Raw genomic sequence first — 10,675 nt, forward strand, 5'->3', positions numbered from 1 at the left:
GAGTGAAAAGCAGCAGTCGTGGTGTCACCAATTAGTAGGGAATATTTCTGGAGTGGAGTTGCTGCAGGAGAGATTTCAAGGCCCTGTGCCGGGTAAGTGAGCTCCTGGTGAGGTCAGGGAAGAACTGCAGTGTCTCAAAGTGTAGTAATTTTTTTTTTTATCCCCCTGCATTGCTGCAACGAGAAGGGCCTTTTCCTGGAGTGATCTAAAGCGGAGAATAAGGTTAGAGCAGGGGTTCCCAACCCAGTCCTCAAGTACCTCCTATCAGTCCAGGATTTAGGGATTACCCTGTTGTGTCTAAAGTTTTTTTTCTTTTTCTAAAACCACCTCACACACAACTGGGTAATCCCTAAATCCTGGAATGGTAAGGGGATACTTTAGGACTGGGTTAGAGGATGCTGCTGCTGGCAGTCTGAACATACTGTCAGGCTGTACCAATTTGGCCTGTTTAGGAGGTAGTAATCCAGAAATTAGGTGCCTAGAAAATTTCTATTTAAATTCCAAATGAAACGTGTAGACACTGATATTTCAGTTAATATTTTTAAAATAAATATCATAATGTAAATATTGTGTGTGTGTGTGTGTGTGTGTGTGTGTGTGTGTGTGAACTATTAATCTGAAGTATAAAAGTCACACTATGAAATATAATAAACACTTAACCCCTTAAGGACACAACTTCTGGAATAAAATGGGATAGTGACGGCATATTTCCGTCATGTGTCATTAAGGGGTTAATATACTGTTACACACAGAGGACACTGGCACTCTCACTGGTTTGAGACACACTCACACTCTCTCTATTTTTACTTCAGTCAACCCAGCCTCCTTACTTTTGGAAGCGTTGGCGTGGATCTTTCCCTAGGGTCTTTTCTGCTATTCCAGCACTGCTCCCTGGTGTGCTTGTTCAGTGATGCCAGGCTAGAGTAACATCATAACCTGGCTCCTGGCATCACCACCAGGGAGAGCACAGAGCACAGACCAAAGCGCACTGTTGCCACCCTCCTTCATTCACCACTCTGGACACCCCACATTCGGGAGAAATATGCACCTGCTATTCATATAAACAGGTGCCTACTCTGCCTTAGTGCACAGCCAGCTCCTGGCATATACCCCCTTCTAGTGTTGCATGTACCCTAGGTACCACAATGAATAGGCCTAGGTCTGCCTATCACTCACAGTAAGTGCTTGACCTTTATATAGTCATTTTCATAATATCTCAGAATCCACCAACCTCCTCCTTTGATCTACGCTCTTTCCACTCACTACCACTTTTGGAAGCCTGGAGCATAGCCCCAACGCTTTCCTCTTTAATAAATTTAAAATACAGCACATTACATTATTGTACAGATACACTGAAGGAAAGTTACGGTCTTCAGTTTAAAGGGATACTGTAGTGTAAGGAATACAAAGCTGTATTCCTTACACTATACTTCCCTCTGGCTCCCCCAGCACTGTAAGGGTTTAAAAAAAACAAAAAAAAACTTTACTGCATTCCACTGCCGACGTCCCACAGTACCGGGTTGGCGATCAGTTCAGTCACCCAACAAGGGGGTGGTGTTTCTGACGCAGAGCATGAGGACGTCCTGCATCAGGCGACCAAAATTTGCTTAGCAAGCAGGAACTGCCTCTAGTGGTTGTCTGATTAACGGCCACTAGAGGCAGTCTTAGTCCTGCGAGGTAATCAGTGCAGTTTCTCTAAAACTGCAATAATTTACATTCCAGGTTTAAGGGGGCAGGGAAATTGCACCCAGACCACTTTAATGAGCTGAAGTGGTCTGGATACCTATAGTGTCTCATTAATGCACATTTACAAGTTTACAGCGGTACCTCCGGCTAATGGATTCAGATCAGCTATATATTGTTTTACTAGTTTACCATGGTTGCATATGCTAATGTTTGAGCTCCGCCTCTTATAGCTGACCGGAACTAAAGAGAGACTTTAAAAGGAGGCTAGGTACTAAACAAAACAAACAAACAAACAAACAAACACCTTAAGGGTAGTTATTCTTCATTAGAAGAAGTATACAGTCTGCCTGTCTTGTTATGTTTTTGTAGATCTTCCTTTATTTTCTGCACCTGTTATTTAGATACCTACACATTGTTTATTTATTATGGTATATATTGTATACATTAAATTTTGTGCAGAATTGTCCATATTCAGATATATTCTGGTGATAGGACATTTTTTGTTACGGTGTCCATTTTTTTTTTTCACACTTACCTATTTTACCTGGCCCACCTCTCTTGAAAAGTTACTGGGTCAAACATAGGGCTTGAAAATTAAATACTCTGGACTTTCTGCCTGGGTTGTTAGGCAGGTCCCTCAAGCTGTAATTAATAAAATCAATTAATTATGCAAAAAATATTAGAGAAATATATACTACTACAATATATAAAATCAAAATACATTTAGAATTAAATTACATATATATATATATATATATATATATATATATATAATTTTATAGTATATCAAAAATAAAGCATTATACATAATCCAGAAAGGCCAGATTTGCTGCAAGGTGAGTGCTATGTCATCCTGCAGCGTTAAAGCCCACATTTTTCAGGACGGCATAGCACGCCCGCTGATGTTAAGGGGCTAAAGAAGATGTAAACGGATGAGAAGTTTTGTCACCAAATTTGAACACCAAACTTGCTGCTGGCTGTTTTCTGACCTGCTTGCTCCAATTATCCAGCTTGCTCAAATTATCCGGCTTGCTCCATATTTTGAAAATGTGCCAAATACCTGGATGTGGAGAGGAAATTGGAGTTATGAGGTGTGATGTAATCTCAACTATAGTTCAGAGTATTACATAAGAGTCTGCCTACTAAAAATTATTTTTGCATTTACACAAAAAAAGGGAGTCCTTTGTTATTTGACCAGTGTATTTACACAATTCTACTAAATGGTTGTATAAGTCCCTCCTGCAGTTATTTGAAACTCTTAAAGAATGATTTTGTCCATCTCAAATCTCACCTGCCTTAACTCTGCAATCTCACTCTTCAACTCTACTTTCTCCTGTCAATTAGACATCATGGCAAACATGCAACCGTCACCCCAATTCTGAAAAAAAACAACCTTGATCCCAACTCCCCATCAAACTACCGCCCTATCTCGCTACTGCCATTTGCCTCCAATATCCTTGAGAGTTGTGTATGTGAGATTAAAAAAGTAGGTTGGGGCACACCCAGTAGTTTCTTCAGCAGGTAGACTTCATTGTGGAGTACAACATTAGACATTCTACAAGACAAGTGTATGCAAGATTGACAGACTTTCTCGAATCTAACTCACTGCTTGACCCACTTCAGTCTGGATTCCACGCTCATCACTCTGTCGAAATGGCTGTGACTACAGTATCCAACGAGTTAATCGCTGCTAAATCTCACAGTCATTATTCTATCCTAATTCTCCTTGACCTTTCTGCTGCCAGTTAACACTGTTGATCATGAACAGCTCCTTCCTCTCCCAATGCTCTCTCAGTGTTTCTTTCTCTGATTCTACCTTTCCTCCCCAACCCCCTCTCTGTTTGTGTTCCCCAATGTTCTATCCTTGGTCCTCTACTGTTGTCTATCTAAACTGCCTATCGTGGTAAATTCATCAGCTCTTCTGGCTTCAATTATAATTTATATGCTGATTACACGCAAGTCTCCCTCCCTGTCAATGGCGCTACCAACACCTCTACCTCGCAGCCTAGATGTTCTCTTTGACTCCGACCTCAACTTCACCCCTCATGTCCAGTCGATCGCCAAATCCTGCCGCTTCCATCTCAAAAATATAGCGCGCAGTCAACCCTATTTAACACCAAATGCAGCTAATGGGCTGGTCTATGCCTTTGTTCTTTCTCCCCTTGACTACTGCAATACCCTTCTCAGCGGTCTTACGTGTTCCCAGCTTGCATCGTTGAAATCTATAAAGTGGTGATGCTCATCTTCCTGTCCACCCGTACCTTCCACGACGCCCCCCTCTGTCAGTCCATACATTGGTTTCCTGTAAGATATAGAGCTCAATTTGAGATTCTGGTGCTTGCATTTAGTCTCTATATAATGCTGCTCCAGCAAAAAATGAGGCGCAAGAGAATACTGAGAACAGGCAGCAGCTGAAATAGCCTGCCCTTCGGTGGATCCCCGCTCAGTTCTCAAGCTGGTTTTAGCTCATCTTGTGCCATTACAAAGAGAACATCTCTGAAACATATTAGACTGGTCCCACCCATACGGCAGTCCAGATCCGAAATGCCAGCAAGTTCCCTCTGCACGAGAGACACAGCAACCCCAGACGATCGTTTCAGCCTTGTTAGGCATCATCAGTGAGGCTTAGCTGATAACTCTCTAGGCACCGTGAGCAAAGGGTCCACGTCTAGAATGCTGCTCCAACCAACCTACCCTCCCTAATACACAAGTATGACCCGTCTAAGCCCCTGTGCTCTGCTGTAGACCTATGTCTACCCTCTATCCATACTCACAAATCTGATGCTCGCCTTCAAGACTTCTCCCTTCTCTTCTACATTAGACTTTCACCAAGTCTCCATTCCTTTAAAAAAATGATTGAAAACTCAGAGAAAGCGTTATCAATTAAACTGTTAACAGTTTTTCATCCCTGCACCCAGAAGGATAGGTCCTTCAACTGTCAAAAATACCCTATAATGCCCTCAGTGAATACTTTCCAAGCAACCTACTTTGCTACCCCAGCTGTTACCCTTTGTGTCACTATACCCCACTTCCTCTAGCATGTATTTCATTGAGCAGGGCCCTCAACCCGTCTGTTCCTGTGCATCCAACTTGTCTGGTTACAGTTAGATATCTATTAGTCCACCCATTATACAGTGCTTCGAAATTTTCTGGCATTTTATAAATCATAAAATAATAATCATACGTATAACCGTTCTAAAATGGTTTGGATAATACAATTTGGGGGACAGGGCACTCCTGGCACCACAGTGCGCTGTAGTACTTATGAAGGCTGTAGAGTCTTTTAACTGAAGAAATCCACACCTCTTCTTCCTGCAATTGAGTGTCTCCATCCTAGCTCCCTTACAATCACTGTTTCAAGCTCTGGACCTTGCTCCTGGCAGTCAGCATAGAGACTAAAATAATGTTTCTATTTCTCCACTTCATGTCTTCTATGATATTTGTAAAAGGACACTATAGGCACCAAAACAACTTTAGCTTAATGAAGCAGTTTTGGTGTAAAGATCATGCTTTTGCAGTCTCACTGCTCAATGCTCTGTATATACATATACACTTTTAAATTAGATGCACTGTGCTGTCACATCCGACTGAAAATGAATCTACAGAAAACCAAAACACCCCCTCTTACACCACTCGCCCTCAGATCTTTCTATGAGTGACAACAGGACAGCAGTACATCATAAATTTAAACCCAGATCCCACTTTTTCCTGATCCAGAGCAAAGGCCCCTTTTTGGAGACCTTTGAACAAACATATGGTCGACCAAGAACTTCAGGCCTTAACAAAGAAAATAAATTGATCACGTACATATAATGTAACTCAAAGGGAAAAGCTCATGCTTAACAATCTAATGGAAAGGGAAAACCTGGTTATCAGGGAGGCTGATAAGTGGGGAGGCATTGTTCTAATGACTACCACATACTATTTGGAAGAGTCATTGAATATCTTGAATGATAGAAAAACATACTGTCTTGGGGAACGATCCTACCTCTCAGTTTAAAGGAACACTATAGTCACCTAAATTAGTTTAGCTAAATAAAGCAGTTTTAGTGTATAGATAATTCCCACTGCTCAATTCACTGTCATTTAGGAGTTAAATCACTTTGTTTCTGTTCATGCAGCCCTAGCCACACCTCCCCTGGCTATGATTGACAGAGCCTGCATGAAAAAAAAACTGGTTTCACTTTCAAACAGATGTAATTTACCTTAAATAATTGTATCTCAATCTCTAAATTGAACTTTAATCACATACAGAAGGCTCGTGCAGGGTCTAGCAAGCTATTAACATAGCAGGGGATAAGAAAATCTTAATTAAACAGAACTTGCAATAAAGAAAGCCTAAATAGGACTCTCTTTACAGGAAGTGTTTATGGAAGGCTGTGTAAGTCACATGCAGGGAGGTGTGACTAGGGTTCATAAACAAAGAGATTTAACTCCTAAATGGCAGAGAATTGAGCAGTGAGGCTGCAGGGGCATGTTTTATACACCAAAACTGCTTCAATAAGCTAAAGTTGTTTAGATGACTATAGTGTCCCTTTAATTCAGAACTTAAAATAATACTGGAGGATGCTAAGAGTAAGGAGATTATTTCACAAAAGAACTTCGATTACCTGTTCCCAAAAAATCCAATAATCCCTATTTTCTACTTCCTTCCGAAAACCCACAAACGCCCCCCTGATTATCAGCGGCATAAATTCATTAACAGCTAATCTATCCGCTTTTGCGGACTCGTTCCTACAGAAATACGCACAGGGAGCGCCCTCATATGTCAAGGATACCAAGTCCTTCTTGCAGGAATTGGAGTGTATTGAGTGGGTTCCTGAATACAGTTGGGCCACACTAGATGTGACCTCTCTGTATACAGTGATTAACCACCGATTGGGACTGGAGGCGATCGATTATTTCATGGCAAAAGATACAGAACTGTCCATAGGTCTAAGGGAATTTATTTTGTCCTCTGTTGAATTTATTTTGAATCACAATTATTTCTTTTTTAATGGTGAATATTATTTACAAGTCACAGGGAACGCCATGGGCACCAGGTTTGCACCCAGTTATGCCAACACCTATATGCGAAGGTGGGAAGAATTGTTCATATGGTCGGGGCAATGACTGGAGGGAAAACCTGGTGCTCTGGCGGCGTTATATAGATGACATTATTATTATTTGGAAAGGGTCTTCTATTATGTTCCAGGATTATGTTAGTTTTCTGAATTCGAATGTACACAATTTGTTTTTTACCCCAGTGTGGAACAAGAGTGAGATCAATTTTCTTGATCTTACCTTGTTCTGCGATCAGGGATATATACACACTAAATGTTTCTTCAAGCCTACTGATGGCAACGTGTTCGTTCATCAACAGAGTTGCCATCATAAACCCTGGTTAAGGGAAATAGCCAGGAGTCAGTTTACACGCCTAAGGCGTAATTGTTCCAGTATTCAGGACTTCCAAGTCCAGTCTCTGCATGTTAAAAAGAAACTCCTCGAAAAGGGGTATAATAGGAACACACTGGAAAGGGAAATTCGCTCCATAAACTCAATAGCAAGAAATACACTATTGGCAGATAAATTAAATCCACGATCCTCCAATGAAAACTTTAAGTCCGCTTTTATTACCCAATACAACACTGATTTTGGAAGAATAAGAAAGAGTTTAAATAATTTTTGGCCTATCTTATTACAGGACCCTGTCTTGGGAGCCTCTTTACCGGATCGACGAACAGTTATTTTTAAGAAAAACAGGAACTTTAAAAATATGCTGGCTCCCAGCTATGCCATTAAACCTATTGTGAATGATACCCCGACTAATTTAGGATTATTTAGAGGGTGTGGCCTTTGCAAGGCATGCACTACTGCATCCGTTGAGAGATCCAACTGCTTTTCTAGTTCCATCACTAATGAGGTGTATACGATAAAATCAAAGATGAGCTGCCACACGGACTTTGTGGTATATTTATTCCAATGTCCGTGTGGCAAACAATATGTCGGACGCACTAAGAGAGCCCTCAAAATTAGATTTTTGGAACACCTGAGAAATATTAGAATAGGTCTAACCACCCACTCAATACCAGCCCATTGTACCACCTGTCCTTCTTTCTCCTTTAATAAGTTCCAATGTATGTGTATAGAGAAAGTTCTCCCTTTTTGGCGTGGAGGTGATAGATTGAAAAAACTAGCCCAAAGGGAGACTTTCTGGATCCATAAACTTCAAACACTGGCACCTAAGGGCCTTAACAATTATATTGACTTAGTCTGTTTTCTTGATTAGGGGGCTTTATATGTACATTTTGGTACTATATAGATTTTTTCTTATTTTTTTGTTTCCTGTGTTCTTCTTTCCCATACGGAGAGTTCTACATATTTACACTCTCACTTTATATACTGATTAATGTGGTTGGATTTTCCGAATGCATTTACTATTTTCCAAATGGATTTGTACACTGTGGCACAATTCCTGTATATACTGGTAACCCCTGGGGTCCAAAACTGCTTTAAAAATATGATATTTCTTCTTCCTATTCTCTTATGTATCAGTGCTCTAGATAAGGGTATGTGTGCACCTCCAAGCAACAAGGAGGATTTTTTTTTATTTTGGGTATATATTATTAGACAATGTATGAGTGTTTGTTCTTTTTATGCACTTGTCACTTTAAATCTTGTTGTCCATTATTTTATTTGACAAAATAATATATTATAATGCTACACATGAAAGTCTTCACATGTACCACAATTTCCACCTTATTCGGGTAGATTATTCACACTATATATAACAATTTCTCTTTGATCACTTGTTCTTAGCTAAGCAGTACTAATACTTTTCTCTTTAGCAGATGTAAAATCTTATTCATTCCGCCTAGTAATACCCTCGTAATAGATGGGGTAGGAGTCCACTAGAGGGCGGTACAACAGTACATCAGCTGGAACGCATTGTGGAGCGCGGAACTGCACAATCACATACACTTCCGGTAAAACGAACGCATCAATTTCAATCAGAACGGACTTACATGAATTATGGACACACATGAAGGTCTTCTAGCAACACCAATAGAATTCTGGTAGGATGAAAATGCCCACGGATCCACCAATGAACTCATGGATTAGCCCTATTTAAAGGGACTTTTGAATGGGGGTATTAGGATATGTTATTGTCACTGTGATTATATATATATCAGGGGCGGACTGACCGGTCGGGCACTTCGGACATGGTCCGAGGGCCCGGCCGGGAGGGGGGCCCGCCCTCAGGGGGCCCGGCCGCCCCTTTAAATGCTGCAGCCGCCTGAGCGCTCTCTTAAGAGCGCTGAGCCGGCTGCAGCTTCTCACCTCCCCGTAGCGTGGCCGAGCTGCTCTGCGTCCGCGGTGCCGGCCGGAGTGATAGGAAGGTGCACACACACTGAGTGTGCACCTTCCTGTCAGTCTGGCCGGGTACAGGAAACAGAAACTCCTGTTCCGCGCGGAACAGGAGTTTCTGTTTCCTGTACCCGGCCGGACTGACAGGAAGGTGCACACTCAGTGTGTGTGCACCTTCCTATCAATCCGGTCGGCACCGCGGACGCAGAGCCTCTCGGCCACGCTACGGGGAGGGGGTAGAGGGAGGGAGGGAGAGAGGGAGGGAGGGAGGGGGGAGTTAAAAGAGAGGGGGGGGGGGTAAAAGAGAGGGGGGGTAAAAGAGAGAGGGAGGGGGGGTTAAAAGAGAGGGAGGGGGGGTTAAAAGAGGGAGGGGGGTTAAAAGAGAGAGGGAGGGGGGGTAAAAAGAGAGAGGGAGGGGGTTAAAAGAGAGAGGGAGAGGGGGTTAAAAGAGAGAGGGAGAGGGGGTTAAAATAGAGAGGGGGGTAAAAAGAGAGGGAGGGGGGTTAAAAGAGAGAGGGAGGGGGGGTTAAAAGAGATGGGTTAAAAGAGAGAGGGAGGGGGGGTTAAAAGAGGGAGGGGGGGTTAAAAGAGAGAGAGAGGGGAGGTTAAAAGAGAGAGGGGGGGTTAAAAGAGAGAGGGAGGGGAGGTAAAAAGAGAGAGGGAGGGGGGTAAAAAGAGAGAGGGAGGGGGGTAAAAAGAGAGAGGGGAGTAGGGGGGTAAAAAGAGAGAGGGAGGGGGGTAAGAAGAGAGAGGGAGGGGGTAAGAAGAGGGAGGGGGTAAGAAGAGAGAGAGGGGGTAAGAAGGGAGGGGGGAGTAAGAAGAGGGGGAGGGGGAGTAAAAGAGGAAGGGGGAGTAAGAAGAGGGGGAGGGGGTAAGAAGAGGGGAGATTAAGAAGAGAGGGGGGGAGTAAAGGGGGTAAGAAGAGGGGAGGGGGGAGTAAAAAGAGGAAGGGGGAGTAAGAAGAGGGGGGAGGGGGGTAAGAAGAGGGGAGAGTAAGAATGGGGGTAAGAAGAGAGTGGGAGTAAGAAGGGGGTAAGAAGAGGGGGAGGGGGGGTAAGAAGAGGGGGAGGGGGGAGTAAGAGGAGGGCAATTGCCCCCTCCCCTGTCCGCAGGCACCGTGCGGGCAGCCGGCAGGGGAGGGAGGAAGAGAGGACCCGGGAGCTCAGCCTGCAGCTCCTCTGGGTCCTTCTTGCGCGAGCACAGATCGTTGCCGCGGTTACCACGGCAACGTTACGGCTCTTGCAAGAGTAAACTCTAGCCCTGGAGCTACGGGCTAGAGTTCACTCTCAACACTGTGACCACCAGGTATTCCTGGTGGTCGCAGTGGTGAGAGTGAACTTTAGCCCCATAAACACACTGCCCCCACACCATACACATTCACACACTGCCCCCCATACACACACACACTGCCCCCACACACACCATACACATTTACACACATTGCCTCACACACACACACATACACTGCCCACCCATACACACACAGCCCCCCATACTAACATTGCCACACACATACACAGCCCCCTCGTACACACATTGCCCCACACACCCTACACATTCACACACTACACCCCCTCACACACACTGAACCTTTCACACAGACTGCACCCCTTACACATTGCACCACTGCTCCTATACCCTA

This window comes from Pelobates fuscus, chromosome 1 (assembly GCF_036172605.1).
Source record: "Pelobates fuscus isolate aPelFus1 chromosome 1, aPelFus1.pri, whole genome shotgun sequence".
NCBI classification, from domain to species: domain Eukaryota; kingdom Metazoa; phylum Chordata; class Amphibia; order Anura; family Pelobatidae; genus Pelobates; species Pelobates fuscus.